The sequence below is a fragment of the Rhodnius prolixus genome, unplaced genomic scaffold (assembly GCF_049639745.1).
Source record: "Rhodnius prolixus isolate KJV_2025 unplaced genomic scaffold, Rpr scaffold_8, whole genome shotgun sequence".
Lineage (NCBI taxonomy): Eukaryota > Metazoa > Arthropoda > Insecta > Hemiptera > Reduviidae > Rhodnius > Rhodnius prolixus.
The window spans coordinates 15,403,720-15,424,733 of NW_027411593.1; the positions used below are offsets into that span (position 1 = coordinate 15,403,720).

A 21,014-nucleotide genomic window follows, 5' to 3' on the forward strand; every position below is an offset into this window, starting at 1 on the left:
TGGCGAGTTGGTCTATGAAGGGAATGTTGAGGTCGTGGTGAAGGGTGAGGTTAGTCACCGTAGAAAGGAGCGTCAGCTACCTGTCGGAGGAGTTTTGGCTGAAATGTTTGTACTGTCCGTATGTTTGTAGGTTTGGCTGAACCCAATAGCTCTAGTCCGTAAGTCCACATAGGTTTGAGGATAGTATTGTACATTAAGCGTTTGAGTTCAATGGGTAATTTGGAGCGTCGTCCAAGTAGTCTGTAGAGCAGTTTAGCACGTTTCGTCATTGCTTGTCTTTTAAGTCTAGTGTGTGGGTTCCACGTGAGTCTTTTGTCTATGTAGAGCTCAACGTAGCGCACCAGATCAGTACAAGGAAGAGGATTGCTGTTGAAAAGGACAGGTGGACAGGAGCCCCGCCGGAGAGTAAACGTGGCATGCTGGCATTTCTGGGGGTTCATTTTAATCCGCCACTTCTTGGCCCAGGATTCTATTTTATGTAAATGTGTCTGTAACTTGTATGAAGCTGATGTGGGATGTGTACTTGTAGCTAGTGTAGGGATGTGTCGTCTGCATGTGTACAGAGTAGTGTAGGGGGTTGTACAGGTATGTCTGATGTGTATACCGTGTAGAGAACGGGGCCAAGTATACTCCCCTGTGGCACTCCCGCCCCCACTGTGGAGAAAGAAGAGATTGCGGAGCCAGTACTGACTTGAAAGAACCTATCTGAGAGATAGGAGCACAAAATGAGGTAGTATGTTGAGGGAAGATGCTTTTTTAGTTTGAACAGTAATCCAGGATGTCAAACACGATCGAAGGCCTGGCTTACGTCTAAGAATGCCCCTGATTTCAATTTTTTATTTTATGTTTATTTTATAATTTTATCTAATAATAATTAACATCCGTACGTTATAATGTGTACCTTTAGAGAGAAGACAAACCACAATACTCCGTGCATAATCCGTGCTAGAAAGCCCCCAACTTTCACTATACCTTATTACGAAAAGAAAGCAGTTGCGATCACGACAAATTTTCTAAAATAGGATCAAAACGGATTGTATCTCTTTTTTAGTATCCTGGACTCCCTCCCTTAATAAGTGATTGTTTTAGATTCAGGTGAATGTGCAAATGTGTCCCGTGACCCGATTGTATCATGTACACATTGTAATCATCCTATTCGACAACTTTTTTCGATGAAGAGCTGATTCTGGGAGAGATTGTGGATATTCTTCACCTTAACGGTTTTGCGTATTACATTATCATAAAGGGTTGAATGCACGCATTTGTTAAAATTTTGAATTTGTAGTAAATTCCACAGCTGGAGTATAACCTACACTAGTGAAAAGATTTTTCTCGTTTCTAGAAAATATCTAGAAAAATTGCTTCTATGAATTTATAGTTACTTTACTCAGGTTAATCTAAAACTTTTGTTCCTGTCAATTCTATTAAGGGTACTTCTTCGAGATAGGGGCTCATTAGCTTCCCAATTAAGAATCATTTCAATATAATTTACAGCCCTTCGTCTTTTGTTAAGGAGCGATAAATGTGTTGCTAAAATTCTGACTGAAAAATAACCGGATGCATTACTGTACTTAAATTACTTTGTACTTACCGGATGTGTCACTTTTTCCGAGATTTTTTTTTTTTTATTTCCTCTGCGAATGTCTCAAAACTTTAATACGTTTAGATTAATAATGTATACAAATTTTATTTTTTCTAGCTGAATTATTTTAAGGCATTCTGAGGTCAGATTATGGTATAACGTAAATGTGTATTTCATTTTTAGGCTGGCTTAACGTCTAACTACCAAATTAGGTACCGTGAACGGAGACGATTAGCCAACAAAGTTCTCATATTAAACATTAAATAAAATCCAACGCCTAGATAGGGGGAATCGAATCGACTAAACCAGCAATACATGTTAGCTTTGCGGGTCTAGTCTAATAACAACTCGGTTACCTTGGCGTCTAAAACATATGTTTGAACATTGTAGAGAATTGTAGAGAGTTGTACGACTGTTCCGAAGACCTTAAAAATTTTATTTCCTGTAGTTTTAAAATCAAAATTGTAAATGTTTGCCCTATGATTAATGTTAAATGAAAAATAATATTCATTACATCAATATTCAACAAGAAATACCAAAATAAAAGCAGACAATGGCATTACAAACAAGTTGTTGTAGTATATATTTGACAGGTCTGTAATCGATTGCCTATAGACTAACATTATTGACCCAATGGCTTGAATAGAAAGAGAATGGAAATACGCTATAATAGATTGTGTTTAGTTGAGTAAAATTCTCTCCAACTTGCTGTCAGACTGTTGAAGACTACAACGCGATTGGACGTCGTAAGACTGTCCACTGCTGGAGCTCATTACTAATACATTTTGTTGCTCTAGATCCAATAATTCTACCACCTTTAGAGCTATTTGCTATTTATTCATAATCGTAGAATTAGTCTTTTACCTTCCTGAGGCTTTGACGTGAAAATTATTAAATGTTGCCCTTGAGAGTGAACTCTTTTCTTGTTTCGAGTCCATATTTACATTAATTGTTATTTTTTTTAAAATTATATTGTTTAAATTTGGCAACTCTCCATTGTTCTGTACCCTTATCAGTGAAAAATAATTATTATCAGTTTCTCCTTTTAATTCGATTTTATATGTTCGATTTTATGAATTTTAATAATCGATCCAAAAAAAAAAATTTTATGAAGTCTGTAGTCATATTATTTATTTAATTAAACAATGTTTCGGCTAATTTGCCAATTTTTTTAGTCCTTTTTGTTTAACTTTATTCTGTACAATGGGTTCTTTTCTCTATGTTTTGCTAAAAAAATTTTAAATATTTTGTTCATCATTTTTATATTTTGTTAGTTTACCCTTTGAATTTTGCACCTACGATCCCTAATTAATTAATTTTTTTATTTGGTTATTTTATTACGCAATTAATTACTCTTACTATTAATTACTACTATAATTATGTACTTAACTAGTTTATCCCTAAATGAAAGACTGGCTGAACAGAAAGAGAGACTTCCTTAGTTTCCAGCTTTGCTTTTCTTTTATTAAATCTGAAATAAGACGCTGTTAAATTAAATCAGAAGTAATCCGACTTTTTTTTATAGTGCACGTGCTTGCCAAGGGTGTATGTGGGATTGATAAATAATAAACCGGGGCTACTGCAAGCAGGCGATACACCCGGGCCAGGACAGACACCGTCTGTCTCTACTCTGAACTGCCGCCTTCAACGAGCCCTATTCACTTTTTATTTATTCACAACATTGCCCAACCAAGGAGAATCAGACCGCTGCTGTACTGCTCAATCTTCACCAAACTTATTTCTTTAATTATTGAAAAGTAATGAATCAAAGATAAAAAAATAAATTAAAAAATTAATGCTTGAAAAATCAGAAATAAGTAAAGAGTAAACGATTACTGGTCGAAACGTCAGTGGCCTCGTGATATTCTCCATTAAACCAACTCTACGATACAAAATAAAAGGGAAAAGATATAAGAAAAGAAAAAAGTAAATGAGTTGATGGCTAAAGAGGCATTTGAAAAATGAATAAAAAAAATCACCGACGCATAAGGAAGTGTCAAATAGAACTCCCGAGAAAACGATCGAATCTATGAAGTATGAAGCAGTAAAAACGAAATGTTCACAAAACCTTTCAAGACAAATTCTAAAAAATAATGATTACAAAATAATACAATTTCTATAACTAACTAATGATAAAATCAACTAAATCAAACAATTCTACTCCGTTAATATACAAATCAATTGTAGTAGCAATTGAGGTTACGTTATCTAAGGTAAGCAGAGAATTTAGGATGTTTATCTTAGTAAATAATAGCATACACATCAGCACTAACAGGCAGCGACTGGCTATGCAAACAAGGAACATATCCAATTGTAATATCAAATCATTATTTCAGCAATTTCGCAGCTCTACCATCTTCATAATTTCATAAATAGAACAAAGAAAATCATTTTTCTTTTATCAAAAAGTTAATAATTAACAAAAATGTCTTTGTGTTTACATTTAATTAACAAATTAATAACAATGTATTCTCTTAATTCTCTGAAAGAGGTAGGAGGTGATAAGTTTTAGGCTTGGTTCCATTTAAAATGGAATTATCACAAGAAATATCCGTTTTCTGCTTTCCTAGGATACGAAAAAGTGTTTTTTTTAAGAAGATTTGGTGAGTTTCAAAAACAGAATTTGTAACTTTAAACCTTGATTTAGTCCCAAAATGTTTTGTATGTAGCTCAAAAATTTGAAAATTATTCAAATTTAAAACTTTAGATCTATTTATTGTGGCTAACATAGGAAGGCATTTTCGAAAAATCGCAGAAAAGTGAAAAAACCCATTTAAAGTTTTATTTTCGCTATCACAATCTCGGGATTTCATCAATAGAGATCGTTTATGGGCAATTAATTAAAATTATTATTAACTTCTTGGATGCTATTTTTTATTGAATATAGCTAAATGTCTTTTAAATTTTACTGTTTAAGCCATTAGAATTCAATTAGAGGACTTTTTTTATCTTGCTTAACATAAAAAGTTGAATAATTTTTCTCTTCTAGAAATAAATCTTTGAGATAAGATTTTAACTTCAGAGTTTTAGTAGAATTAAAATGAAAAATTGCTTTATTCCAAAACGAAATATTACATTTTCTAGAGCTTCTCTGTGTAAGTATAAATGAAATGTTGAAGACGAAAAATAAAAAAGAGTTATGAATGTTTTATAAATGTTTCTTTGCATCTTAATGATAGAATATGACAGAGACAAATTTGGAAAACCGAGTAAGACAGAAAGAAGATTTGGATGAAAGTAAGAAGAAGTTAAAAGTAAATACGCCGTTGCTAAGTAGAAAGCTGGAAAGTACTACAAACACAAGTCTCTCGAGATTGTTTACAAACAGTTAAAATTGCTAACAGTACAAAACAACCAGAAGACTACTTTCGTTTTTAGTCTGTAATTTTCATTTTTTATTTTTACTAAATTCAGCAAGTTACCAGGCCTATTCAAGAAGCCAGAACCAAAGTGGCGGTTACTGCAGACGCAGGCAAGCTAGAAAATATAGCAACACTTGACAATTACTGAAAACTTTTGCAACTCAAAAGAAACAAAATGCAAACAACTTCCACTGAAAGATAATGAAATTAGATTCTTTTTTGAGAGAGAAAATTAGAACTGAAATGAACTCAGATTTGCTGCTTAGTCACTACAACAATAATAACATTAATAACAGTAAAATTACGCTTGAGTCACTTTCTTTCCACTGTAAGCGATAAGCTGTGGTACGGAAAACCATCTTCACCTGTAATGGCGTAGTATGCCCGTGCTGATGTCAGAAGGGTGCGGAGAAAACGTAGTCAATGTTTACATGGCCAGCCTGTGACCATTTTAGGCCTCAAGTAGGAGCCTACTTGGTCTTGCTATGGGATCGTGAGCCATCCCGCTGGGGTTCTGTTTCCAGGCTCGCGGGCTGAGGTAAGGTTCAGTGGAGGACGAGTTTTCGCAATGATGGTAGTAGAATTCCCCTTTTTTATCTATTGTGTGAAAGGAGAATAGATTTAGTTTGGCTATAACATGTAACCGATAAGCCTAGCAGATAATATTATTTGGATTCGAAACATAAATGATTGAGAGGGATAAAGAAGAGATCACTTGCGATTAAAAAAACTCTCTTCTGGTTTCAGGTCCTGGTGGAAGAATTTACAAGAAATATACCTTGCATTTCCAACATGAATGCTTACGGGGCTGAAGCTTGCTAAACAATGGATGTGCTCGGCTTAGCATCACCAGATTCTAAAAACTTTGCTATCAGTTTCACTTTAAGTGCGGCTCTTCAGTTTTATTTTTTATGGTTTACCAATAGTTTTATGGCTCTTTGATGTTATTCTAACCACAAACTTCTCACTTTATTACCTTCATTTCGCCTTTTATAAATGTTCAACTTTATCATACTCAAATTTTAAATTAAACTAACCCTTTTTTTTTAGAACAAGCGGAATACCGAAGGACGATCTGATTTGGAAGATGAAAAACAGTCGTGGAAGGAACTGTATAGTTTGATAATTGAGAAAACGTAATTAAAGATTCCAGACCAACTTGTTATAAAAGAATAACTCAACCATTGAACAAAACTAAAGTACGAGGTTGACTTTTCTTCATAAGCCGAAGGTAGCCAGAGAAATTTCCAATAGCGTTGATCGATTTCTCTTTTAATGTTAACGGATATATATTATATAACTGGCACTGACAGTACATTATGGCTTCTAATTATGGTTAACAGCTACAAACGCACAATAGAGGGTGCTACTATACAAGCCACAGGTATTTCAATTTCAATATAGATACCTCTGTAGCGCTAAAAGCTATCGAAATGTAAATATACCCTCAAACAACTTAAAAGAAAATTTCATTTGTATTTTCACTGTAAAAAATCCTCTTTTTTATAAAAGTTAATGCAAATAGGGTTTTTTTTCGCTCTGTTTTCACAACTATTGTTTTCTCTCTCTTGTGGTAGGGTTTTCACTTTCAATGCTGTGAGGCTAAAAGTTCAATACAAACAATTTTTTTTTTATGACAATTTTAGCTAGAGGCAAGTTTTTCCGATATCCAATCAAGCTTAGAATAAAAAGCTTAGATATTAAAGTAGAGAGCGATTAGCAATTTCAATATTATATGGGATTAGTTTGAAGATTTTGGGAAAATTACAGTCTCCATCATTAATAATTACTCAAACTATTATTACTAATGACCTAACCCATTTAAACTCTCCAAAATTTAAAAAATATATAAATAATAATAATGCTGTCTACACTCTTCAATGTAAATAATACATAATCGCTTAATCTGCACAAATCTATTGATTGAAATGGCATTTCCAGTTAGGTTCCCATGCAGTTAAGATTGGTGTAATCTGCACCCACGACTTGGGCACAGAAAGCTTAAAAACAATTACCTTCTCTGCCTTGCAGATGACCTATAGTAAATAGTAGACACCGAATAGAAGCTGCAAGAAAATGTAAACATATGGAAAGAGGAGTTGGCTAACAGGAATATAACTGTAAATACCGCTAAGACTAAGTACATGTTGGGCTCTATAAGAAAACGAGAATCTTTATCAAGGGACGAACATTGGTTTTAAGAATCAGGGGGTACGAATAAATGACAACGAGAAAATAAAGAAAGAATTTAATGCCAAAGTGGCCGCTAAGAATAAAATGTTCTCTGTAGTAAACAAAATAAAAGTTTTAAGCAAAAGAGAAGTAAACAAAGTACCATCAAAATAACACCATCAGGCATTTAAAGAGATATCTCGATAGGCAATTTGATGGGCGTGTTATATCTACACGGGGGCTAATCAGTGGCCACCTCGTTCACCGGATTTGACACCTATGGACTATTACAAATTAAATTTGGATTTCTATCAAAAAACTAACTATCCGGTGATGGTTATCCGGAGGCCTGAAAAGTGCTCAGGGGCGCCAATGACCTTAGATGTTGACTCACCTTAAACTGAGAAAGAAACGTTTTAGTAAAAGTAATCGCCTATTTTTTTTAGGCGGGGCTTAAAGTCCAACTACCAATTAGGTGCAGTGGACAGAGGCGACTAGCAAACATACTTTACTGTAAATTTCTTTTATTAACCATTAAAATAAAATCCAAGGCCGGGAATCGAACCCAGTACCGAAACAGGGCAATTTACCGCTCGACTTTCATCCCTATGTACCTTATTTATGGAAGCAAATCCTGTGCTTTGAAGCAATCCGATCGGAGTCGCCTCCAGGTTATGGAAATGAAGTTTCTGAGAAAAATAGATAGAAAAAGATAGAGAGAGAGAGAGACAGGATCCATAACTTAACCATAAGACGCACGCTCAAATGTGAACCCCTCACACAAAATAATTGACAGAGGGCAGCTAAGTTGGCACGTTAATGTAACAGTGGAAACCCGAGCCCTGGAAACAAGAGAAACTGAAACAAAAAATCCTGTGCAAGAAGAAGAGTTACCTGGACAAACTATTCTGCAAAATAAGGGGATGGCTACAAACACCTGATGGGCAAAATAAACTGTAGACACTTTATACTGCAAACTAAATGGAAAACAGTTTCTAAACTTATAATTAAGCAGCATAAAACAAAAATAAAGACTATAATCTATTATATAATGCAGAACTATTGACTGATTGTAGCAAACTAGACTGACGCTATACTCAGCGTGAACAATTATTATAATTGTTCAAACTATCGATTAAATTTTAAATATTTTACTTCGAGGAATAGAACAGGAATTATCTAAATTTACATTAAATTCAGTAAATCAGAAAGCAATTTTGTTTTTTTGCGTACATAAATAAATATAGAAACACAAATATATATGAAAATATGTTTTAACAGAGAATGTATTCAAGCATGCTGCTCGAGTTGAAAAATGGTTTTCAAATACTGACACTCAGAGGTATTAGCCCAGCGAACGGTTTTCCAGTTTGAAGCATTATGAAGTTGGGAAGCAGTTAGGAGAAGGAAATATTTTATTCGACTGCATACTCAACAGAAAAAAAAAAAGACAAATAGACACCCTTTTTGCGTTATTTTTACTTATTGCTTTATATTGGAGCAAAGCAAATAAAAGTTTTGTTGTGATTGTAGTTTTAAATTTTGCTATTTGTTTATTCAATTATCAATGTTAATTAGATTTGTTGATTAGCTGGCTAAAGTTTGATTTGTTAAAATGTAACTCTAACTGATTTAGCAATCACTTTTTATTTTATCTAGGACAGTTTAGTTTTTTTTTTTACTTTTATTGTAATTTCATATTTTAAGATAGAGTTTTTAGTTTCTCTAAATGGTAGTAATTAAAGTGTTTTTTTCAGGCGCAACTGTAGCCGAGCGGTTAGAGGCGAGACCTGCAAAGTTAATACACATTGTGGTACTGGGTTCGATTCCCGGTCTTTAGGCCTTGGATTTTATTTTAATGGTTAATAAAAGAAATTTACAGTAAAGTATGTTTGCTAGTCGCCTCTGTCCACTGCACCTAATTGGTAGTTGGACTTTAAGCCCCGCCTGAAAAAAATAGGCGATTACTTTTACTAAAACGTTTCTTTCTCAGTTTAAGGTGAGTCAACATCTAAGGTCATTGGCGCCCCTGAGCACTTTTCAGGCCTCCGGATAACCATCACCGGATAGTTAGTTTTTTGTTAGAAATCCAAATTTAATTTGTAATAGTCCATAGGTGTCAAATCCGGTGAACGAGGTGGCCACTGATTAGCCCCCTTGTCAATATAACACGCCCATCAAATTGCCTATCGAGATATCTCTTTAAATGCCTGATGGTGTTATATCGACACGGGGGCTAAATAGTGGCCACCTCGTTCACCGGATTTGACACCGATGGACTGTTTCCTTTAGGGATACCTGAAAAACAAGGTGATTATTCATAACTTTTTTCTTTCTTTCCTTATTTCTGCTTACCTAAAAGCATTTCTAAATCTAGGTGTATCAGAATCAAGTCGGAGTTGCATCTGTAGATGAACTAAAGCAGAGAATAATAGTTGCCGGTAACTCGGTTAAATTCGAATCTATTTCTTTGGCAGTAAGGGACAATTGGCAGGAAAGAGCATGCCTATGCATCCCTAATGGTGGAGGCCATTTCGAGCATGATCTGAAATATTAATGAGGAGTAAAATTTATAATAAAATAGTACTTTTCTTCTTATTCAATCAAAAAACCGTTATAATATTATCATTTTGAAATTTCTTATAAGAATCATGTTTTCTTTCATAACTTCTAAAATATCGCTCACAGAAAAAAACGTTCGAGTAAATTTTTCTTTAAAAAAATAGAGGAATCTATTTCTTAAATAAAAACCACACCTCCCCATTTGAAAAAATTAAGTTGGTGCCTGTATCTCGCTTCTGGAAGCACCGAAAAGAATTTACAAATTAAATTTGGATTCCTAACAAAAAACTAAGGGAACACGTATCTTTTAGTTTTTTTCTAGCTATCTTAGTTTCCGAGAAAAAGTCGTTATCCATATAGCTTGGGACACCCTGTATATGCATATATCTATTTAAGTATTCCATGTTACGGGGCTTTTTATATCAATTCTAGTAATATTTATTTTTATCTTTTATTGTTGTGTGCCAAAATGCATTATTACTGTTAACCTCATCTGCTTTAGTTTATTGTTGCTTAGTAAGTAATATTTGAAGTGAAAATGTATTTGCACTTTTAGCTGTTTTACTTTAATGAGTATTTAAAAAATAATAAAATGAAAAGTTCAAAAAAATATTATAAGACATTTTAAAATTGTATTTAATGAAAAGCTGCAACTTTCGGTTCCCTTCAAATCTCTAGGTATTGAATAACTTCCATCTCCTGCTTTTAACAGAACCACTGTTTCAAATTACCATTATAATTTCAGTAATGTCTTTTAGCGTATTGTTGCCACGCTCCAATTTAAACATAAATCAACAATTTGGACGGACTTGACAGTAGGATATTTTAAAACTGATTTTGGCTCAAGTCCCATATACAGTAAACAACGTCTCCAAAATATGGAGAGGTGGACGGACGTCTCTACGCTTCGTTATGCCAAACTGATAACTGTTTCACAAATTATTTAAAATAAAATAAATGTTACTTTAAAATCGGAATTTTCTACATATGTTTACAGATGAAAAGAACATAATTTGAGATTTTCAAAAGTTAAAATATGAGTTATGCTTGAACAAACTGAAATTAAAATCCTGAAAATGAAGATTCATCGTAAGACGTTAGCTAGTTTACGGCGTAATTATACGAAGAAAACCAAAGCCTAGTTTCATAAAACGAAATAGGCCTTCACTCGCTTCCTCATTTAAAAACTTGAACAATTATAATTATATCGAAAATATTTTCTCACCTCAATAAAACTTTATTGGATCCACCACAATCGCTGAACCATAAAACTATCATATAAACCCTACATATCCATTTCATAAGGTCTACAACTAAAACAATGTTTTCTTATTATTATTTGTTTGATAATATTTGATAATACAAAGGCTGTCTAAAAGAACCTCTCTAGTTTCACATCGCTAGTAAGTACAATATTTGTGAATGCTACCCACAAATAAGTCCGTAGTTTGGCAAAGTAAAGGATACAAGCTTGACTAAACAATTCCTCTTGTGGCGACAACAATATTAATTTTAAAGTAATCAAAAAGAAATTAATGGCTGATTTCATCAAACCTCTGTCCTACCCAATAAACAAAAAGCATAGCCATATTACCAATTATAAGCAACCACATTCTGTAATATACAAATTTAGAGAAATAATCAAATTACTTAATAGAGGCTGACGTGCTAAATTCGTATGCATGTTTTATGTAGAACATGCATGACAATACGTTATCTTTCTTCCACAACGAACACCTAATGCAGCCCAGACAAACACATTCAATTTAATAAAGTTTGTGTGTATTCCTTTCTTTATTAAAATTGATAAAGCCAATTTTATTAATAACTAAGTCGTAATAACATTAACTTAATTTACTAATTAAGAATGTGTCCTTGAACAAATAGCCTTGAAAACATTTAAAAATAATTTACTTTATATAAGTATGTGTGTTAATTAGGTAAGTGCATATAAAGTTGGGTTGATTCATGCAGTCAAAAAAAAAAAAAAAGTTCAGTTATTTGTCAATGACGGTGTATAAACCTGACTCTTCTCTTTAAATGGACCAAGTTTCAAATACACAAATAAATATTTCATTAATTTAAAAATATAGTAAATTAATTTAAATATAATAATGAATAAAATGTGACATATATGTTAAACTTAAAAGAAACAGTGTCCAAATCAGGGCAGGCTCCAGGTTTTTGTGGGCCCTTGGGAGACCGAACCTCTTTGTGCCCCTTTATGAAGGGAATCACATGGTGACAGCCACCTAGATGGATTATGCAGTAAATAAAACTATCTAAATAAATAGGACACGCCCCCGGTCACTATTCTGAAGATTAGCCGCCGTCACCTTTGGCAGTCATTCTGTTTAATACCATGTACCTTGTGCTTTCTTGATTCGCTTTAATCGCTCCTTCTGGGTCTTCCACTCGAAGAGGAGGACTCCCACATCGGTTCTATGGGGCCCCCGGCACTTGCCCGTGTAAGCCTGGAGCTGACGTTGGCCCTGCGTGGCTAAGTTATGAATATACTGAAGCACAAATCCTGATATTTCGAATCAAACTAGAAGAGAATTCGTTACTTTACAATTGTAACTTCAAATTCGTCGTACCCTTTTTATACAATCCAAAATAATTGAAAAAAAAAAAGTAATTCTTGTTTAGTTTTAAGCATAAGTATTTGATTTATGATTCAGTATATTAATAATTAAGCCAATGGTACCTTATATACACAGGGTAGACGGAATTTGAAGTTACGATTGCAAAATTAATGAAAAAATAAATAATTCTCATATTGTTTGACTGGAAGGATTGAGATTTCTAATTTATTGTAAAAATAACAGCCAAACGTGGATTGTACAATAGAGTAACCCGAATTTGAAGTTACAATTGCAAAATAAAACGAAAAGTAACGAATTCTCGTCTAGTTTGACTAGAAAGATTGAGATTTTGGTTCCAGTATTTTATTTAATAAGCCAAAGGTGGATTGTACATACAGAGTAGCCTTTTAATTGAGGTTACGATTGCCAAATAAATGGAAAAATATGGAATTCTAGTCTAGTTTGACTGAAAAGTTTAAGATTTCTGCTTTATACTAGTAATATCTAAGCCACAGGTGGATTGTGCAAATGGGGTATCCTGAATTTGAAGTTACGATTGCAAAATTAACGGAAAAAGAAGGAATTTTTGTCTAGCTTGACTGGGAAGATTAATAATTCTTTCTTCATTATTTTGCAATCTTTCTCCTTCATTTTTTGAAAACTAGAAAAGAATTTCTTATTTTTCCATTTAATTTGCAATTGAAACTTCAAATTCAGGCTACTCTGTTTATACATTCTACCTCAAGCTTAATTATTAATACACTGAAGTAGAAATCCTAATATTTCTTGCCAAACTAGACGAAAATTCCTTATTTTTCTTTTTATTTTGCAATAGTAACGTCAAATTCGGTGTCCCTTATTTGTACATTTCCAATCACGCATGAATTTCAAAACATCATTACAAAATAATTGGAAATATAAGTAATTCTTGTCTAGTTTTGAACAAACGTATTTGATTTCTGCTTCAGTAACTTAATAACTGGATTATACACCCAAGGTTGACGGAATTAGAAGTTCCGCTTGCTGAATTAATGGAAAAATTTGAAATTCTCGTCTAGTTGGACTGGAAAGATTGAAATTTCTGCCTGAGTTTTAATAAATAAGCCAGACGTGGATTGTACAAAACATTAATGGGACTCCAAGCGTCAGTGACGTGCCTCGAGAGAATGATTCCTCCACTGTACAAAATCCATTTGAAAAATATTCTTAAAAATCATTAGATGGCCAAAAAAACTTCAAGATATTTTTGAAGATACAGTCTCTAGCGGAAGAAGCTGCATCAACCGTAAATAGACATTCGAAGGCGGAGTTAATCCATTCAATTCGATTAATATATAAATAAAAGAGATTTAGTGTTGATTCTTCTGAACCCTGTATCATTAATATTATTATTGTTTTGTTGGCAGTTACATTTTATTGTCCTACAGATTCATCATCGAATGGAAATTTAAAGTAAAAGTTTCATTCAACCATAAATTTTTAAACAATCACCAACTGTTGTGAATTCCGTTTAAATCTGTTTTTGAAATCGATAGCGAAAAACAAAAAGTGGCAGCATCATGAACAATCTTCTACAACTAGGAAGGCAATTTCAATCGTAAAATAAATTGGCATTATCCAAAGCTGAAAGCAATTTTATTGACACTTCTAACGGGTCTTTTTTGGTTGCAAAATAATATGCCTTCCAAGTCACTATCTCTTTCTCTTATGTTTAAAAAAAAAAAAAGAGTTTAGTATAAGGCCTAAGTTATAGCAAAACTGTCAAAGTGACGTAATCCAATTCCCCCATTTACCCAGTATGAGTCTCTTTGGCATTATAATGAACGTCTTAAAGCTGTTTGAGAGACAATGCCTAATTCTACAATCCGACGTAATATATGCTTAACTTTTGAAATGGTCTTAATAAATTATTGGATTTCCCAGTTTGTCCCAGTAACACAGCTCGCAACAAATGCAAAAGTTTTAGCTTTAAATTAGTGCTTTCATTTTAACGTTTATTTACTTTAAAAAGCACTTAATAAAAACATTCATAACTTAAAATTGAATTTAATAATGTACGAGAAGCTTTTATGTGAGCTTAATAAGTTTATGAAGAGTAATTAAGCCAGCCTATAAGGACAATTAACTATGTGGTTCATATTTAATAAGTAAATAAAGAATGAATAGTGAATATGAAACAAGAATGAATTGCTGGGTTAAACGAATGGCTAAGTTGAAAAGTTCAAAGTAAATTGTAAAATTGAAAAGACAATATTCTGTCTAACATGTTTAAAACATCTGGTTGAAAGAGAAAAATTGAATTATACGCTTCTTGTAGAAGTTCAATCAGTTCAACGACGCGTTCAATGTTTGTTTCAACAAAATCTCTCTCTCTTTCCTTCGAGCTAAATAATAAATTAGTGGTGCAAACAATAGTAAAATTTAGAAAATGAAGAAGATTTTAAGTTTAGCTTTACTGCTGCTTTCTAATTTTAAACTGAGCTTTGTATTTTGTTTTCTGGCAAGAGTTTTCTAAATCAGATATTCTACGAAATAAAATCTCTTAAGGTACAGTCGACTCTCGATAAATCGAAATCCAAGGGACTACAAGAAAAATTCGAATTATCGAAACTTCGAATTATCAAGAGGAAAAAGAAAAATTCGAATTATTAAGAGTTTTTATTATGTAGATGTGTATGTACATACATACATTGAACTTACCTAAATTTTAGACATACGAGTATAAAGCCTCAAGTAAAAAAGTAAAAATAATGAAAACGACAAAAAAGAACAAAAAATTACATATGTATTAACATTTCAATAAATAATAATATATGTACCAAATTAAAAAAATGAGGAACAGTTTTTTGTTTCAATGTGGCTTAACTTAGAATTGTAGAAAGCGTTGATGGTGGAATATTGAAAGTTTTGGCGATATCTTTATTTTTTCGAACCACTTTCCACTGCCGCGATAATTTTTTTTTTGTATCGGACACAGTAAGGGAGACGTACTTCCCATCGTGACAAAGGGGAAAGTTAAACTGGGTTGAGAGGAGGGGAACATTACGCAGGAAATGAACAATGAGCGGAAAATGAGAAGTAAACATTACTAGGGAAAATTCGAATTGTAAAGAGTGGAAGCGGCCTCGTTCGAATTATAGAGCCTTCTCTCCCCCTGTTGTTAAGAAAAGGATTTCGAACTATCGAGCGTATCGAAATATACTGCATTTTTTCGATTTACCGAAGTTAATAGCTGTAGAGTTTGAATTATCGAAAAATTCGAATTACCGAGGTTCGAATTATCGAGAGTCGACTGTATTTATTTTGCTAAAGATTTTAGGAAATTATACAGTTTACAATTATTTATATTTTATTTTTTCAAATCCTCAAGTTTAAACAACTTATTAAGGATTAATTAATGTTTCGATTTTCTATATGGAATTTCTCAACGGATATACTCGTTTTTGTGGTTCTTTGAGTCTGAATAAATGGTTTTTAACGAATCGCTCTGTGGGATTATTCTTTTTAATATAATCAAAAAACAGCTCCAAAGATTTTGTTTTTAACTTGGCATTATTATAACATGTAGATCACTTTTTTCAAAAACATTTTCCTTGGAAAACGAGATTAAAGGCACTCATGTTGGAGGGAATGGTTGTGTATTATTATAAAGCATCTTCTTTACTTTAATGTAAGGACTTAACAACAATAACAATATAAATAAGGGTTAATTTGAAATTTAAAAAATCCAACCTTTTAAGAAAAGGATGAGAACCGATTTACTGAACAGATAATGTTCAATGGTACCGACTTAAGTGAACATTTGCCCTTAAAATCCCTTTAAGACGTTTCTGGATGAGGGTGTTGGTTCCTCTTCCACTAAAGTTCCATCCACTTCAATGTTAGTCAGCTTTCTAATTTGTTATTCCTTCACAAATTTTTAAGAAGATTTATTCATGTAAGTCGCGTTAAGAGAAGAAGTGATACTATTTTTTTAATTTATCTTTTCGTGAAGTTAAACGAACAGAAGTTACCAGGCGCTATCCACTACTTAAAAAGCCCAACGATCTTATCTCTTACTTAATAACAAAGGTATTGAACTATGGGTTTCAGCTTAACGCTCGAATCTTCAATTTCTTCTCCGCACTAACGTTAACACTCCAATTTATGTTTCAAATCTAACCACCCACACAGTCTTAAGAAATTCCCTTTAGTAAGTCTATATTTTTACTTTCATTAGAACTTTCAGTCTCATTTTCAATCCTCTAGTCCGCTATTTATCATCTCATCACATTCCAGATCATCCTCTATCAATGTTGAATGTTGACTTTCTGTCTTCTGCAGACAGTAGTTAATTCTGGAAATGACTTAGGAATCTTCTTATTTTGATCTAGTTTTTTGAGAAACTGTTGAATCTAGGCCATACCATTTGTTATGGCATTTAGCGAACTTTTTTTTTCTTTTTTTTTTAAGGAGAAAATTTAGCAAATTAGCTGAAATCGGAGGCTTTCATTTATTGAAATTTCAAAGAAAATTTCACCGAAGAATGTTCGCTTGACTGAAAGAAGTCTTATCACAGTCAATCTCAAAAAGTCATTGTGCTTAGAAATATCAAAATGATTATTTTTTTATAAGTGGGTGTATAAAAGGAAAAGCAATTATAGATTTTCACAATTTATTAGTTAGAAACGGGTGCCGAAGTGGGAAATTTATTAATAATAAAAGTGCGCAGTGCAAACTGAAACTCTCCTATCGATTTTCAAGAAAAAACATTTTCCATGCTTTCTTTGGGCAAGTTATGTTTACTAAACGTTTAGATTATACAACTTGCTGAATGGATACTGTATTTAAAACGACCATCACGTTCCAGTGTGGGCGATATTGCCCCCTGAGGAAAGCTCAAGATATATCCAGAGGTCAGCAACAGCCAGAGTGGGATGAGGGAATAAAAAAGCATCCGGTAGAAGCAGAAAGAAGGAAGAGTGGTGAAAAATATGGTGAGAGAGATTCCGTTCTTCCATACATTGTGCAATGTCGGATTACAGTCGGATATTACTCTAACCTACCCCCGCAGTATTCACTGCTTCCACCGGATGCTTTATGAAAAAAAAAATGTTGAAATATCCAGAATTTAATAACCTACTAAATTTCAATTTAGAATATTTAACATTAATGCTGCTATAGAATGTATTCAAATAAATTTTTAATTGTAAACTTTAAGAGTGCGTACTAAAGTGTGATTTTTGTTTAATGGTACATTACCGAAAGTTCCCATCTCTTTAAACAATCATGTGTTACTAAAATACCAATTTTTGAAGATATTTCCTCAAACGGTAGTAGGTTTTTTACAATGGATTGTTCTCAAAAACGGCTCCTATAAATGTAAGTAAACTTCTTACAAATTCTTTAAAAAAATTCGTTCCTCCAGAATATTGGTGATCCGTGCACATTAGTAAATGCATTTCGACCTTCAGGCTAGCACCGGGTTTTCCTTCCGCACAATTTATATCAATAGTCCTTGGAGTAACAGTTCAAAACATGACCACTACGAATCCGAGACCACAATTGCCAGCAACCTAGGCTTTGATTCTCCTAAAATCACCGAAAATACCCCCGGATTTTTTTTTTAATTAAAATGTTTGGCCTTTAATTGTACGGTATTAAGTTTTTGAAAAACACAACTCAAAAAGTCCAATTTAAATTTTGTTATTTTATTTACAGATTTTCTTTCCCTTAAAATGTAAATATGTTCTCTTTTATTCTGTACTAATATTTATCTGAGGAGTGTATACAGGCGCTGAGCTTGAAACCTCCAATTTCTAAAATCTTTCATTTTGTATACATATGTAAAGTTTTGTAAATAAATAAATTACTGTTTTTTTTTATGATTTAAGGCGCATCAACATCTAAGGTTATTGGCGCCCGGAGCTTTTTTCAGTGCACTAAAAAAGTTAAAAGTTTATTTACTAAAACAAAACTACTTTAAAAGAATTTTTAATTTCAATTTTCACTAAATAAACAGTGAAAAAAATTAAGATATCCTTTACTACACGAACGACTTCAATCCTTTTATCTTTTGGGAAATATTTAGATGAATAAAACATGAAGAAAGAATAAATATTTGGGCGACTATAACACAAATATTTTAGCATAATATGTAGATATATGTGTAAAGAAATGCGTGTGTTTATGGCATATTCGTGCAATCTTTTGACATTCTCAGTCAATCTGCCTTAATCAAATAATGTGGAGACAATTAATTTTTTCCAATCGGGTTTGATGTCCAACTAGCAAATAAAACGTCACGGAGGAGGAGTTAAACTGCTGAAAACTAAAAAGAAAACTTTAAATTTGCTTTGATGGAGTTTTGTTTAGACATTTCAAGACAAAAATATTATACAGGTGTTAACACCGTACTACATAGGACTTTAAAGGAATGCTTATCTCTACTTCTCTCTAAGAACTCAGTTTAAATAAGTTTTTCTGTTAACAATATCAAATAAAAGTAATAGGCTTCTAAGGAATTAGTATGGATACAAAGTTTATAATTGTAATCGTCAAGACCGCAATACTACTAAGCACGAGCGGTAAAAGAACATTACAAAAAAACTTTACGTACAAAAAAGTCTGCAGTTCAAAACATGAAATCGCCATGAAACTATTTAAAAACTGACAGTTCGCAATATTTTTATTTGCCAAAAATGAGAGAAATTAGAAAAAAATGTTTAAGAAAAATATAACAATGGAGGAGCAACTCTCCATCACGAATATAAAAACAAAAATTAACAACAAAATAAATAAGAAGCTCGAATCGAAATGAAGTCTTCGAAATCTTATATTAGTTGATCTCGCTTTTTTTTTTACCCTGATTAGAGCACCCATTGTGTACCAGAAAATACTCGACTTTGTTTTTGTTGAGAAATAGGTCAAATCGAAGTAAGATAAAATGTATTATTCAATACGTACAATTCATTACAAAAAAAATGAAGTACCAGTGCATTAACATTTACAGTTTAGGGAACGCTTAAAATTGGAACAAGGATAAAATATTCAAGGAAAACGAATAGAAAAACCTACAGCTACAGGGAGAATGTTAGAGTAGAACATACTTAATTCTTTTGTGTCTGTAGGGAATAGAAGGATCGTAGGTGGTAGCTCTATCGTGGCAGAGTGGGTTAGGATGACAATTTAGAGTGAAGAGGAGTTTCAGCAGAAGGTTATGGATAAAGGAATGTAGTGGGATTATGGGAAATATCTCGTAGAAGGAGTCGATTTTAGGGCGTCGAGAAGAGTCTCGAGAAATTTATTCTATATTGTCTGTGAAGTTACTACTACAGGTCCAGGCTCCAGGTGTAGCTGGCCTAGAGTAACATCAGCCTTCAGATAAAAGTGATAGATAGGTGAATACTCCATGATTTTAAATAAAAATGGTTGGAACTTTTTTTTAAAAAAAAAGAAATCCCCTAATAACTGAAATATTGCAAAATAATTCGAAAACAATAAAACCAACATTTAGTTATCTGCGACTTTTTGGTGTTCAGAATATTGTTTCCACATTCACAAACAAAAACATGCTTAACCTATGCAGTGTTTTGTGTTTTTTAATCATTTCAGACGAATTTCAAAACATGTATTTAAAAAGAAAACTTTGTTTAAAAAAAAAATTGGACACGACCTTCTCTAACTAAGAATAAAAGATGATTAAAATGAAGTTTTATTGAAAAGTTAACATCCACACTATGTGCAAATACTTCTTCCAGCGAGATTAAGAAAAGTACTGCACCGAAAACAGATTGTTGGGTATTTAAAAGACGTGTCAAGGCTCTCAACTTAATTATTTATAAAAAAAATAAACTGACAAAAAACCAAATTTAAAAGGGATGAAAAGGAGGTCGGTGTGACAAACAAAGATATAATCATTGAATATTTAATAAAAACGCGATGAACTGAAAAAAAAAAGATAAAAGAAAATAAAAATATCGCGTGACCAATTGGCCACCAAACCGGGAATCATACCGAATGAAATGTCGCATCATAGTTTGACTTGGACTCCATTTTCTATTTATTTAGAGTTAATTCTTTTTTACACTCCAAACGCATAGTGAGGAGCACAAATAATTGGATCATGTCAAATAAGCCAAAAGTTAGTACACAGGGTGATCCATTTAAAACCCAACAATCGCTAATAACTTCCTAGGAAAGCGGAATTTCGAAGTTAACTATATGTTTTTATTGGTCTAGTTTTCAAATGTTCCACTCCCGATTCTGTGTCTTCATTTTTGGCGGAATAACGGCCAAAAACCTGATTGGGGTTTCATAAAGTTCCAATCCCGCGGATGACTACACTTTATTAAAAAAAGTATTATGATTTTTTAAGTAATAAGGATGACTGCATAAGCGGGATTCGAACTGGGGATCTCCCACTTACAAAATCACGCTCTTGACAACTAAATCAACACCCTGGCAAGATATTCTTACCGCAATCATAGGTCAAGAAGTCTTGCATACTGGGTACATTAAAATGATGTGACGGTTGCTTTTATTTGATGATAAAACCAATTTATCCTGATTCACCCACAACCATTACATTACACTACATGTTTTAAAATCTTCAATTATTATTATTATTATTTTTACTTTGCATCACAAATAACATTTTTTGCAGTCAGAAGATCTCCCAAAACGTGTATTTCTGGTGGAAAATTAATATTAAAAATCGTTCACGAATAGATAAAATTGTAACTTTGATCTTAAATATTTTGATTAATATTA

General features: G+C 32.8%; 1 protein-coding gene and 1 long non-coding RNA gene across 3 annotated transcripts in view; one reads left to right on the top strand and one right to left on the bottom strand.

Moving 5' to 3' along the window:
• SK (small conductance calcium-activated potassium channel) overlaps window positions 1-21,014 on the bottom strand; it is a 636,287-nt gene that overhangs the window by 608,310 nt on the left and 6,963 nt on the right. The window lies entirely within an intron of this gene.
• On the top strand, window positions 5,522-10,138 carry LOC141451562 (uncharacterized). Its single transcript, XR_012456887.1, has 3 exons — window positions 5,522-5,830; window positions 5,995-6,328; window positions 8,874-10,138. It is a non-coding gene; the product is annotated as an uncharacterized lncRNA (long non-coding RNA).